The 14,757-nt window shown below is 40.1% G+C and overlaps 1 protein-coding gene across 8 annotated transcripts in view; it reads left to right on the top strand.

Annotated features, from left to right (window-relative positions):
- Nucleotides 1-3,461: 3,461 nt before the first annotated feature.
- Nucleotides 3,462-14,757, top strand: part of LOC144016380 (aldo-keto reductase family 1 member D1-like) — a 111,452-nt gene continuing 100,156 nt past the window's right edge. For all 8 annotated transcript variants that reach the window (XM_077517443.1, XM_077517442.1, XM_077517441.1 and 5 more), the window contains exon 1: nt 3,462-3,680. The gene's annotated coding sequence lies outside the window, so the exon portion shown is untranslated. The remainder of the gene's footprint in view (nt 3,681-14,757) is intronic.

A 14,757-nucleotide genomic window follows, 5' to 3' on the forward strand; every position in this document is an offset into this window, starting at 1 on the left:
GTGGCTCCCAATCCACATGAAGACCTTGTTGGATCACGCAGTGGCAGGCCTGCTGGTGAGGGCCTTTGCCAGACGAGCTCTAGGAGAGCCTCGTGCGGTCGTTGCGGCGGAGTCCCTTTGCACAACTTGGGCCAGCTGCTTCCTTGGTTAAGGCCCGTGCAGATGTGCGCAGTCGTAATAAACTGATAGAATATCAAATGAAGTTTGACGTCCTTTCGAAAGTGACACACTAATAAAGGGTTAGCGGGAGAAGAGAAGCTTATGGAATCTGCTCGGAAAATGACGGGCGACTGGACAATGGTGGTTTGAGGAGCTTAACCATTCATTTTTTTCATTTGGGGGCAAATCAGCAAGTAGAAGAGGAAGGATATTTAGGTGGGGGTGTCCAAAGTTCGGCCTAGGGGCCGTTTGTGGCCAGTTTCAAGTGTTTCATTGGTCCACCGTGTGTCCTGATTGTAAGTTCAAAATAACACCCTAGCAGACAATATGTCAATATCATAGCTCACAGAGCTGTGCAACTGTTTATTTTTTTTTATTTTTTATTTTTACGTTGCTTAAAGGCACGTTCTTCCGTTTTCACTCAGGAAAATGCACTCAAATACATAAATACAGGATGTACACGCATGAACTCCTTCTCAGTCTCCACCTCTGTGCTTCTGTTAATATGTGGTGGTGATTTTTCACTAACACCCCCCGCCCCAGTATCTTGCCATTTTGTGTTTGTTTTGTCAACAGCGAGACGTTTCTGTGGACAGGCAGTCGTTTACCACTCCAGCCAATCGCAGAGCGGGAGGTGGAGGGGGGGCGTGTCGCAGACGGAGTCGGGTGAATTTGTCGGCTGCATGACGTCACTCCCGCGGCGACTTGACAGCACGCACGGATATTTATTTTATTTTTTCACTCACTCACTCACTCACTCACTCACTCACTCACTCACTCACTCACACATGTAAACTGTGTGCACTGATTTTTTCACTCACTCACTCACTCACTCACTCAGTCACTCACACATGTAAACTGTGTGCGCACTGATTGTTTTCACTCACTCACTCACTCACTCACTCACATGTAAACTGTGTGCGCACTGATTTTTTTCACTCACTTGTGTGAGTGAGTGAGTGAGTGAGTGAGTTAGTGAGTGAAAAAATCAGTGCGCACACAGTTTACATGTGTGGGTGAGTGAGTGAGTGAGTGAGTGAGTGAGTGAGTGAGTGAGTGAGTGAGTGAGCGAGCGAGTGAGGCTCGTGTAATTTCTTCAGCTTCATGAAAATCCGCATGCAGCGTCCGTAAAAATTGAACACTTGCGGAAACCTTCCGCGTTACACTTACGCACCACACAGCGGCTGGTGTGAATTGACACGCAGACTTGAATGCGTTCTATTCATGCGGCGTCCGTACGGAAAATGCACCGCGTCCGTTCCGCAGTCAGTGTGAATTGGGCCTAAGAACTGCACTGTCTAGTGGTGAGTCTTTTCATCAACTCCCTTGCTTGCTGCCATCTTCATCAAAATGTCGCACCAAAATGAAATTTCTGTGTGGTATCTACTTTAATATTATTTGGACAACTGTTTTAATACGACCCGCTAATCAGATGATTCTATTTGGATCGCTTCAGAGGAAACCACTCGTGTGTGTAAAGTGCTTTTTTTTATTTTTATTTTGGGCCCTTTTGACTTTGAAAGATGAGAGCGCAGCGACGTGAGGCTTCTCAACCCCACGAGATACATTTGTGGCACGCTCAAGACTTATAGCGGTCAATATTAATAGTCGCTGTGTATTTGAACACATGGAGTTTGTTACGTTTGCATCTGAGTCATCAAAGCGGCACAGAATTCGCTTTGCTCACATTTTGCATATTTCCATGACTTTTTTTTTTTTTTGCCACTGACTCTGTGTCAAGTTCTGTCGTTCTGGTGTGTGAGAATGCTGCCAGGCCCTCCAGCGTGACCAGTAATTCCTAATAGGTTCTGATTGGGTTTCAGCACAGAGGCAAATGAGCTGTAACGTGAGCGAGAAAGACTTTCAAAGGTCGTTCACTTACATTGTCCAAGGAAATGTTAGGAAATTGGGATTGTGTTCACACTGCATTCCGATGTAGCTTCAATGAGGTCAATTGACTGTATAGTAATAAAAGTAAGCCACAATTATTTCGACGTTTTTTGTTTGTCCTGGAAGTAGTTTCAAACTGTGGTTAAGGTTTCAAATTTGGGTAAAAAGCTTGCATTAGAATTTCAAACAAGGTTTTGGGTTTAAAACCAAAGTTAGTATTTCAAACCATGGTTAAGATTTCAACTTGAGGTTTCATTTATGTATTTTTTATTTTTTTTTAACACACAAAAGCTACCCTCAGAATTGCGAGGCATACGCTCTGACCAACCAATCCAGGAACTGATTGATAGCAACTTGAAGCTTTAAAAAAATAAAAAATAGTTGCGCAGCACTTTTTAGATGATTGGTCAGTGGCGACCATGGTCCACTTGTTCATCACTGACTGTGCTGACATGAATTGACCAGTCAGGTCAAACGACCACCCTGAGGAATTCCAACTGGGACATTCCGATGCCGACGTTCCCTCAGGTTCACATTGCCGAGGGGGTGTAGCGGTGGAGAAAAGAAGTTTGGGGTTTAAAGGTCCCATCCGGGAGCCGTCCGGGAAGCAGTTTTCCATAACCTGTTCGTCCTGAGATATGAGTTCACCCTTAAAAATAGTGTTTGTCGTTCCATGCACATGCACAGTAGTATGTTGCAGATCAAATTGATGGCTCTCATAAGCAAATATATATATATATAGCAAATTGTGAACTAGAGTTTACAAAATGTATTCATATCATGTGGACTGTGGACAATTAATCCAATCAATCAATCAATCAATCAATCAATCAATCAATCAATCAATCAATCAATCAATGTTTTGAGAAAAGGTAAGTGTATTTCTGTTTAAAAAAAAAAAAAAAAAAAAAAACCTTCATGATTAATCCGTTCCAGAAAGCCTGACTAAAACCGAACATACAGTACGATTACGAACATACAATCATACCACTCATTGAAAAGCATCGGATTTAGGATGATTTTAATTTGATTTGTAATAATTATTTTTGATTTTAGAATGTGATAAAATCTTGTTTGACTACGACAACAGTATGCTTGGTTTGTATGCTAGTCACAGGCAAAAGCAAAACAATACGTCGTGGAAATGAACTTTGCATTGTGGGTTCTGTGGGAATATCAGAAATGCCAGGATGTTTTTACATAGTCATAAAATAACAACAAAAAATATATATAAAAAAAAACGCATTATTAACGCAAATTCCCTTCAACAGCGCTCTTTTTATTTATTTATGTATTTATTTATTTGACGCACGACCCTTCCATGGGCCGTTTTCATGGGTATGGTGTTCCTGTTGTTCACGTTTTGACCTCTTTGGGGCAGTGTGGTGCAAGCATGCAGATAACACACCGTAACAAATGACCTGAAGACACCAATGAAGAAGAAATGTGTCATCGATCTCGGCGCCATGATTAGAAGCAGGATAAAGAAAATGTTTGGATAGAAGACGTATCATAAAACAGTTCAAGCTCCGCGGATGAAGAAAAAGAAAAGAAAAAGAATTGGGAACTTCGCCGAGAGTTGACAACGGACGCTTTGAAAAAAAGACAGAAAACTACGAAGGAGTTGGCAGGTAAGCACTTGCTACACAGCTGGTCATAAGTGGAGACATTTTAAGGGAGTGACAGGGATGAAAATGTGTGAGTGAAGGAACGAGAAGAAAAAGAGAAACAAAATGGATTTATAAATGTAGCTAAAATCAGGCTTTCAAGTATTGATGTTGAGGGACTGAAACGTAAAAGTTTACAATGTGTGTAGTTTGTGTGTAGTTTTACAGTAACAATACAGCAGTACATTGTACACTAATAGCTTCACTGTATCATCTTGCCATCTGTTGAACTCTTTTGGAAATGCTACAGTTGATTACGGGAAAAATGAATAGCCCGGTATAGCCTATACTAAATTTATATCTAAAAGAAATCCTTACAAAATGCATAAAAATATACATAAAATATATTCTTTAAGAAAATATTTCTATGTATTATGAGTCACTTGAGGTCTTCAAATTTCACATGAAAATTGATGACATTTATTGCTGTCTGAACTGGTCAAATTTGACCCGTGTTAAACATGCGGAATGTTAATCTGTCAGTGCCTGGTCATGGTACATTCACGAGGTTCCTTTCTACTCCTCCTCCCCCCCACTAACGCTTGTCCCTCCACGTCCGGCGTGATTAGAGCTAACCTGTCGTGACACCCGGATGGCCACCTCAGCCGCCAACAAAGCACGGCCATCTTGGTTTGTCCAATCAGGTCTCTGGAATGTACTTCATCCCCTCAGCCTCCTCAATAAAGGCATTTTACACATTCAGGTGACGAGGCTATTGAATTGTTACTCCTGAAGGCAGATGCAAAATAGCTTTGAGGGCATCAGTTTATGCAGAACAAATGCATTTAGCAGATTTCAGGAATATGTCCGTTTACTAAACCTTCGTGGTCAGGAAGGGAAGAGACGACACAACCAGCTTTCATTTAAAAAAAAAAAAAAGGAAAAAGAAAAACATAATCCTTGAGAGAAGTAACCAAACAAAAGATTTGTCTTGCTTTGACAGCTTCCTCTTTGGGATTCCCTTTTCATTGTGGTAACTTAGCTTTAAAATAGACAGCATTTCTAGTTCATGAACGGTGCCAGTAGCTTGCCCGAAAATGTCACAGAAGTTTAACGATATTTTCAGAGACAGTCATACCGGGATCCATCAACACAGCAGCACTTGATTGCTTGAATCAGAGATACATTAAGTAGTTTGAAGCAGAGGCAAACCTTCAAGAAGTTCAAAAGCAACATTTTTGGAAGATGTCTGTCATTCATCTGCCACACGATAGAACAGCAACTGGCAGAAAATGCTCATTTGATCCGCAGAGAAACCCATACGACTAATGCTGTCACTATCCAATATTTTTAGAATTGATTAATCTATCGATGATTCAATTATTTTTGTCCTGCAGTGTGTCGAGAACCACATGGAAATTAAGCCCTCTGGCTTTATTGTGTTTTGATCCTCGGTGATACCAGACTGAGTGACTGGAAGTTTGATTATGTTCTCTGTCATCTCCAAATAAAAATCAATCAATCAATCAATCAAGCAATCACATTTAAAACAATTTAGAGCTGTTAAAATGAATTGACAATCGATTATCAAATTAATGGACAACTATTTTAATAATCGAGTGAGTGTTTACAGCCATTTTTTTCTAAATTAAAATAGTTAAAATCCTCCAATTTCAGCCTCTCAGCAGTAATTATTCTCCGATTTGCTGTAGTCCTTCATTAAAGTAGACTGAATATATTTTTATTTAATTAAAATGCGTTCACTTTGGAAAACACTGACTGGACCAACGGCTGAATCAGTTTCAAAAGGTTTGATGAGTATAACATCAATTCCTATCATTGATATTGCTGAAATGAGACTTTGTTGTTGTTGTTGTCCACTAAACAATATTAAATAAACATCTAAGACTGGTTAATAAACAGTAATTAGGGAAAATGGAATTTGTAATACAATTTGATGCAAGATAAAATTTAGTCCGATTATTCTATTAATTAATGGAATAATTGATTCTAGGGGTGTGAATTGCCTAGTACCTGACGATTCGATTCGTATCACGATTCATAGATCACGATTCAATTAGATACAGATTTATACGTCGATTGTTGCGATTTATTTTTTTTTACTCAATTTTTTTTACTCAGATTTAGAAAACAGTAATCAATTTGTATGAAAATGTATTTTTTTATCTGAAACTTCAGCCTTATAACTGTGAGGCACTGTATTTAACAGATAGTTTCATATTTGAACAGCATTGAAATAAAATATTAAGGCTTTTTCCATGCTTAAGGTGTGAACTCTAACCATAAGTAAGACGTTTTGTTGAATATTTTTCCATCAAAAATTGATATTTAAAAATCGATTCTGCCACCTATTGAATCGATTCGAGAATTGCGTCCTGTGATATCGCGATATATTGCTGAATCGATATTTTTTAACACTAGGGGTGTTAAAAAATTCTACTATCAACTTATTCAGCTTTTATTTTGAAGTTGGCCCTCGTAAGCAATCGTGGCGGCTGACTTGCCTTCCACTTGAAGCTGGCTTGACCACAGTCACACTGACTGAACTGCAATATGCTCAGCACGCAAACAGGCAGTGACGCAGTCGAACCTGTGCGCCGCTTATTTGCACCCCTGTCTACATATGTTAACATCTCACGCATGGCGGTCGTCCCATGACTTTTTCTCGGAAAGTTGCGGTTCCAATTCCGACTTGTATGATGTGATGATCGTTATTATTAATAATCACTGTACTTTCGATTATTATTTGGCGGTGCCAAGCGCTACAAACACTCCATTACTTAGTTTGGTAAAACGAAATCATGAGGTCAGAACCCACTCTCTTAAAGGAAGTGAGAGTTTGGAAAAGTGTTCCAAAAAAATGTGTTTGCACGAAATGCAATCGGAGCGTGCCTGTCATAGCTATTTTTGAAGGAAGTAAAAAAAAATGCATTTTTTTTTTTATATACATATATGTATATATGTAATTTTTTTTCTCTTTAAATCTCAATGTGTAACGATAGATCCATGCCAGGTCGGAAAAACATTTGCACCACAGCTCTGGTTTGCGGTTGGCTATTGTACAGGGAGTGGTATTTCACTTATGAAGTGATTGCCTTACAGCTGTCCCCTCAGCCCTCCCCCGGCTGCACGCACTCACTTACTCCCCATTCAACCGACCGCATACACACACACTTGCAGGAAGGACGGTCAAAACACACTTCTCCATAAACACGTAGAAATCCGTTCCAATGGGCAAAAAGTCCGGCATGGGCCCATTCTCCAAAACAGGTTATTTTAGGAATGACACAACGTGCCAAGTTGCACATGTGCAGCCATGTGAAATACGACCTCATTGGCCACTCCAATGAATGACATCCGTGCGCTGCTATCTACTATAATTTCCCCCCACCCCCTCCCCCGGCCTGTTCAATCTTGAAAGGATTATTCTATTTACTTTCTTTGGCGAGCTTCTCAAGTGCTTCGCCGCGGTTGCGGCTTTCGCGGCCGAGTGTTTATTGTTTGTGCTTTGTTATTTAGGCCCTTTAATTAATGGCGCGCTGATGAGCGCTGTCACAGACACCGGAGAACGACGCGGTCTCACGCAAAGCGCACGCGATTCCCCTCGCCGCAGTTCGAGGTCGGCGAGGGGGAAAGACAGATGCGCAAGGAAAACATGCGCGCGCCAAAAAGCTGTCAATCGGACCCCTCAAATGTTCGAGCTGGAATCCTTCGAAAGGGCCTTCTAAAGTGTTAGAATGGTTGCGCACGTTCGCCACAGATGAGGATCCACATGTAGAAGAGGTCAGGGTTAGGGTAGCACCCCACCCCCCCCACTCCCGAGCCCTACCGACCGCCCCTCTGTTGGCTACTTCAGCCAACTCATCTCTGTCACTGGATTATTGTTTGCAAATGATGCGCTCCCTGACAAATGATGTGTGACCGATTTGAAAATAATGCAACGTGTCCTTCCAGAGGATGGGAACCCGACCATTTCGACCAGTTGACACCAGTGTTGATTTATGTGCTCTGGTTGCAATTCATCACATTAATATTCAAATTTTTATTCACTTGCAAGAGTTTTTTTTTTTTTTTCCCCTTGCGCCAAGCTTTCAACTTTCAGTAAGATGACCTTGTTGTCCCCTTGACTCAGAGTGACTCACTTTTTTAAGCAGGCTTTTAAACACTTCTTCATTCACGTCAACAAGTAATTTCGAGAGTTCCAAGAAGTGTCTTCACCAACATCAAAGGTCATTTTAATAAATAACTCTTGAAGGAACCTAGCGTACATGTTTTTGTAAACAACAAAGACTATGTAGTCTTCAATAATTCGAAAAGCATATGTTTGTGTTCAAAATCAAAGAAAGTCCAAAGTCTTGAATAATCTATCGACATCAGACAGTTTAGCGTCTTCAAAGAACCTAATGTACATCTTTTTGTTGTTCTCAAAGAGTCTTCAGGGAACCTAACATACAGTGCCGGATTTTGATGTAAACATCAAAGACAATTTAGTCTTCAATGCTTACGAGTTTTTAGAAAAATCCCAAAGAGTTCAGCGTCTTCAATGAGCCTTCTTAACTGTACATAGAATCAAAGGTACTACCTAACCGTCAAAGAGTTTAGAATCATTGAACCTACATAATGCCACGGAATTGAGCCAAATCGAATCGTTCCACTTTAAAATAAACCGTCAGTGAATCGTCCTGCACCCCATGTATCGAGACGTATCGAATTGGAGTCATAGCCTCTGGCCACTAACCTGGCAAAAGCCAGATTGATATTGCGATTCAGTCGAGGGAGTTCTCCACAATATCCATCTGGTACTTCGCCACAGTAATTTGGTCGGGAAAGGCGGGACGTTCTATACAATAATTCGAGCTGATTGGACGATGCGGCGTTGTACACGTTTGTTTGCATCAATCACGGCCACGAGTGAAAATTTCGTCTTCGTTCTTGTTGAACGGGGGAAAAGCACAAACACCTTACCAGCTAGAAATGCACGAAGCGCCTCTCGCTGTTCAACATTCAACAAGGAAACTGTGAGTAATTCTGCGAGAACAGAATTAATTGTATTAATTCGTCCATGTTAGGTTTGTTTGTTAGCCCCGGCGTCGGCGCAAGCTTCCTGGTCTCGTCACAGTTGTATATCCCGCCCCCCAAACACAATGTCGCTCCGTGATTGGTCGGTTTAGATCGTTGGAAATCAACGGGAGCGGTACAAGATGTATTCTCCGGAGTTTGTGAACTGACAAATACCACGAGAATTCATCTTGCGAGAGAGCAAGGTTACCTGGCTACAGCAGGAACAATATTTTCCCTTCCTATCAAAATGACAGTAAAAGTCTTAACTTAAAGCAAAAATAAAAAATCACACAAAGCTGTAACTTGAGATAAACCATATATGTTTGTAACCTATAATACAGATTTATTTCCGGCTATGTAAAATGTCGCATTCTCTATGTAGCAACAAAATAGTTGACTCACCCTAAATACATTCTTCTATATTTTCGCTGAACATGTAACAACCGCTCTCCCCTATAGAGGAAACAGAGCGCTTAGCCTCGGGTCAGGACCTCCCAGAGGGAGATGCGGCAGCCGTATGTATCCGCGGTGCTGTCCCGACATGTATAAGACCAATGTATAATCGGCAATGCGCGGCCTTCCTTCCCTGCACACGATTTGAGGAATGAAGATGACAGTGTCTACAGTTTTCCCTCTTTTTCTTTAAAATCCAGAGATTTGGGGACTTCAGTCCCATGACTTGACTTGAGTCAGACTTAAGTCTCCAGTTTTCGGACTTGGACTTGACTAAAATTAATTTTCATTGTTTCGCATTGTCATTAAAATCATATTCTATTCTATTCTTTTTTTTCTATTCTATTCTATTCTATTCTATTCTATTCTATATAAAAAATAACTTCTGAAAGACTGAAATTGACACTAGAGCAGTGAAAGTCTACAATAAAAAAAAAAAGGATTCAATACGTTTCATGGCACAATTTGATTAGTTTTGATTCATTGCATTCAAACCTTTTAAATCAAAACTGATTTTCTGATTCAAATCGGTTTTCTTTATACTCCTGCTGTTTACATTGACAAATCTGCAGGACAATGTGGCATTTATTTTGTTTGTTGTAAGAAAAGTTACACGCAAGTACTGTATATCAACCTGCCAACCCACAAGTATGTGGAGTGCATAGGCCACCTCATGAAGCAAGTATAGACCCTGCCAGCTGACGTCACCGTTTAGCTCCCGCTCCGCCTCCCGGAGGGCAAGCATCCCTTAACAAATGAATGTAGAGCTTGATTTTCACCTGCGTTAAAAGGTGGGAAATATATCAAGTGTCACAAAAAACGTCCCAAGTAGGAAACTACATTACTGCGAATCATTGAAACAAGTCATTTGGAGCCGCTAGCTACAAAGTTTGTTGTGGAAGTGGAAGGTATGTTGTTTTTGGTTGAAACAGTATGTCGAACACTACTTTCATGGTGTAAATTCTCATTCGTGTAATCGTTTTTGTCCGGATATACTCGTCTTGCTGTATATCGAAGTCCTCTTAGCTTGCTAGCTGCTAACAAACAGACCGCACGTTTACGACACATTCCTCAGCAGAAATCAAGCCCGAGTTAAAATGATAATTGTGATAATCGTGTTAAACCGTTAACTTCTTGTTCAAAATGAGTTGAATACTTATGCAAAAAAAAGTATGAATGATTGTTTCACTAAAGATAACTTTAAAAATTGAAAGTTAGTAATTACTCGCACATATATGACTTGGGATGGGAAATGACAAAAATTTAGCAATTCTGATTTCATTCTCGATACTGCTAATCAATCCGATTCCCTCTGGTATTCTATATATGACTTACTCCCTGCTCTTGTCAAAATCTCATCTCTCCACCGAAGCACAGGAGCTGATCTGAGAATTCAAACATGACGGCAATTTAAGACTACTTTTCAAACGATTATATTGATCCCAGAAGACGGAAAAAAAAAAAAAAAAACGTCAAAAAGCAAACTGGCATCCGTTTAGCGAACTTAACACACTCATCTGCATGCAATCTCTCGACACCTAAACGCAGCATTTTGGACATGTGTTTACTCGTGTGGAGTCAAGTCGATCGCTGCTGGCTCACGCTGACACTCACACTGGGAATCACTTAAATGGTGTCAGAAGCAGGACTGATCCTAATTATTTCCAAATAACAGGGAAGTCAACGTTTCCTATGAAAATGAATATTCTTTTAGTGTTTAAGTAATGTGGTTTCATTCATTTTTTCTTGTGAATGTATGACATCTTTATATAACGAAAACCAGTCCCCCCCCCAAAGCAACACCAGACCAAACTCATCCTAGCGTGCCTTCCAAGGTCTGAACAGACCGCCTGTCCATCAAAGGGGAAGCAATTTAGTTTGAATAAAATAAAATAATTTTTTTTTTTAAAAAGTGTGTTTTCCTCCACATGAAAGACAATTTAGTCTTTAGGGAACTTAACGTGTGTTTCAGTCAACAGCAAGACAATTGAGTACTTTATGGATCTAATGTGTTTGTCAACATCAGAAACAATTTAGTCTTTTGAACCTAATAGTGCTCACACTTGGGATGTAACAATACCGGCAGTATTGTGATATCGCGATATTAAAACTGCCACAATATATCGCCGTCGTCATGTCATGATATTAAAAGCAGCACATCTGTTAAAAAAGTCAGGTTGCTTAACATTTGTGCAGTTTTAGCATCCTCTAGCGGCTAGTTTTTTAGTGCAGTTTAATTTTGGCAAGGCATGTTTTGGCCCTTATATGTTTAAAATCCATGCTAATGGTCAGATGAAAGGGCACGTAATTGGGGCGCACCGATCGCTCAGCTGGCCGATTTATCGGCCCCGATTTCCTTGATTTTAGAAGATCGGTGATCGGCCGATCCCTTAAAAATAAACCGATCTTTTCCACCAATCTGATCTCCCTCCTCAGAGGTCTGAAAAAGTCAGCCGCTGTCCTCTTCTGCTGAGCTGAATAATAGGATTTTCATTTTTATTTGAAAGAGCATCATGTGCAGTTAAGACAACCCATTTGTATTATTTCGCCAAGATTGTTCAATTTTTTTTTCCAATAAAACAAGATTACAAGTTGCAACACTGAAGGTATATGCTGCTTGTAATGAACAAAATCAGTATCGGCATGTCAGACTTTTTAAAAGATTGGGGATCGGTGATTGACTGGAAAATTGTGATCGGTGCACCCCTAGCATGTAATATGCTTGTGAACCGAGTCAATATGTGGAGGAACTCAATGTGGGTTTGTATTAGCAAGTAATAGCCTCAATATTAAGTGTTATTAGAAATTGTAGGGAGTTTATATGCATTGCTGTAATGTAGAAAAGCACAATATTGTGTTGTTTCACTATCATGAACTTTTTTTTTTTTTTTTTTTTTTTTACAATATTGTGACCTATTTTAAATATCGTCAACCACCCCACTTATCGATAATTATTGTATCGTGACCTTCATAACTTGATATCGTATCGTGATGTTTGGATATCGTTACATCCCTTGCTGTCACTATCAAATATTTTTAGACTAGATTAATATATCGACTATCCAATCGATTAATCGACTAATCAGATTCATTTTCATTTTGCATTAGTGTATTAAAAAAGCATCCCCCCGATTATTGTTTTTTTAATCATTGATTGTTTATTTCGTACTTTGTATTTGTATAGTGATTTAAAAAAAAATAAATACTATGATACCGGTTCAGTCATTGTTTTCCAAAGTACAGGCAAATGTTTGCAAATGTTTTATTTTGATTATTAAACATAAAATAATCAGTCTTCATTCATGAAGGATTACATAAATCAGTCAACAATTACTGTTATGTTGACTGATTATGTTGTATCAGAAGATTTGGACAATTTTAAATAAAGAAAAATGGCTCCCAACGATTGCTCGATTTTTAAAATAGTTGTCGATTAATTTGACAATTGCTTACTAGTCGATTAATCGATTAATTTTGACAGCCCGAGAACCTAACTTGTTTTTTGTCAATAACAAAGATCTAGCGTTTAAAAAAAATAAAAATAAAATAAACTCACGCATTTTCATAATACGTATATCAAAGACACTTTAGTCAGTGATCGCTTTTGACGAAATAACGTGCGTCCCAGATCAGGGTTTGGAAAGACTGCGCTACGCTGTCGTGGTAACGGTGATAATAACGGGGGCGAGGCTGAGGGTTGATCCTGTTTTGCAGATACACCTCCACACTTGGAAAGCATCGACGTGTTTACACAGCGGGCTCTATCTTTACCCTGTGCTGGGAAAGCGGAATCAAACGGCGGCCTTTTGGTGACGATGTTCCACTGCCGCGTCCACCCTGACCTTCTTCCTTGGCTCTATCACTTTGTCACTTAGATTTCACCCCTCCGCAGCAGAGTAAAAATATACTTCCCTGCAAACATAAATGCAGCTTTGGTAAAAACAAACAAAAAAAAAAATCATTTTGAGACACCAAAACAATAGAGCAGCATTTCTCCAAAGTCTTTTCATCACCTCTTCCACCGCCGAGAGGGAAGCGGCCGTCAGCCGTCCCCGCGAGGCAGGAAGCATCTTCCACCGCTCCCTCTGTCGCTCATCCTCTCTTTCTTCACCCGCCCATGCTGGAAAGTCTTAGCCCTGGAGAAAGTGTGGCAAGGTTATCGTTCGCGCACGTCTCCCTCGCCCTTCTCTCGGCCTCTCAGCACACAATCCCAATATAGTCTGTTTTTTCAAACCTCCGCAGCCGCAGCGTAACGATTTTTCCTGATATGCGCGCGGTGGGAATGCGTAAGACGGCGACCTTTTTTTTTCCGTTGGTTTTTGTTTTGTTTTGTTTTTCACGGTGCCTCGGTGTGTCACGGGAAGAAGGGGTGACAGGAGGAGGAAACTATGAGCCACTAAAAAGGGCTGAAAAACAGATTTGCCAAAAATGTCACACAACGAGGTGACAGTGGGCTCCTCTGTGAAAGGAAAGCTGAAATAGGTTGCGTAGAAAATAATTACTTGATACTGTGTGTTATACATTGTATAATGAAAACATAATACTGTATCTGTTGTGTGCTGAGAGGTTTGGATCCCAAATGCGCAGACACAAATAAGATTTTATGTATTTATTCACATCGAGAGGCACGGAAACTCGGAGACGCTGTACACAGGAACAGGTGGACAATAATCCGGCACACGCAATTCTCAGACCCTTAACTCATTCACTCCCAGCCATTTTCACAGAAGTAGTCCCGTTTGCTCCCCCGGCTGTTTTACTGGATTTTGACTGATTTTGCAAGGCCCACAGAATATTGAGTTCTATTGCTATAAAAGCATGGAACCTATCAAAAGAAAGATTAAAGTCTCTTTGTCCATCAGGAAAAAAAAATATCTTTCTCTCTGTTTCCGTTTTGCAGCAATTAGCATTAGAAGAGAGCTACGTTTCATCAGTTTTCACAAATCTATTTAAAATTGTAACTAATTTAGCTTTTTTTTCTAGATGGCCCTGGTTGATCTCCTTTGCTCTGCTGCCACCTGCTGGCCGTTTGTATAATAACTACCATTTCTGCAACCGTTCTTTGCAGTTGAGAGGCTGCATCAAAGCCTTGTGTATGCTCTAGCATAAAAAACAAAAAAACAAAAAAACGTATAAATACGTCTTTGGGACACTCAGAACATTTAAAAAAAACATATTTACACATTATTGGGAGCAAATTAGTTAGACAGTCAATCAATCTCATTGGTTTGTGGCTAGACATGTGAGTACTAGTACATGGAATTCTCTGATTGGCTGTTGACTCCGTAAATACAGATAGTTCCTGACCTCAACAAACATCATATAGCATAAAACTAGTTGAAACTGGATGCTGTTACATCAATACCAAAACAGACACGTAACGGGTCGTGAACTCTACTCAAACTTAACCCAGGCGTGAGCCCAGACATGAGACCAGACCCAAACATTACTCGTGCATGACTCGAGTCATGACAGTATCACTGTCAATAAACAATTGAAGGTAATTTCAGAAAATGTATCGGAAGTGCTTATCAAACTGGTATCTCTTCGTATGAATCAATACCCA

Source organism: Festucalex cinctus, chromosome 3 (genome assembly GCF_051991245.1).
Source record: "Festucalex cinctus isolate MCC-2025b chromosome 3, RoL_Fcin_1.0, whole genome shotgun sequence".
Taxonomy (NCBI): Eukaryota; Metazoa; Chordata; class Actinopteri; order Syngnathiformes; family Syngnathidae; genus Festucalex; species Festucalex cinctus.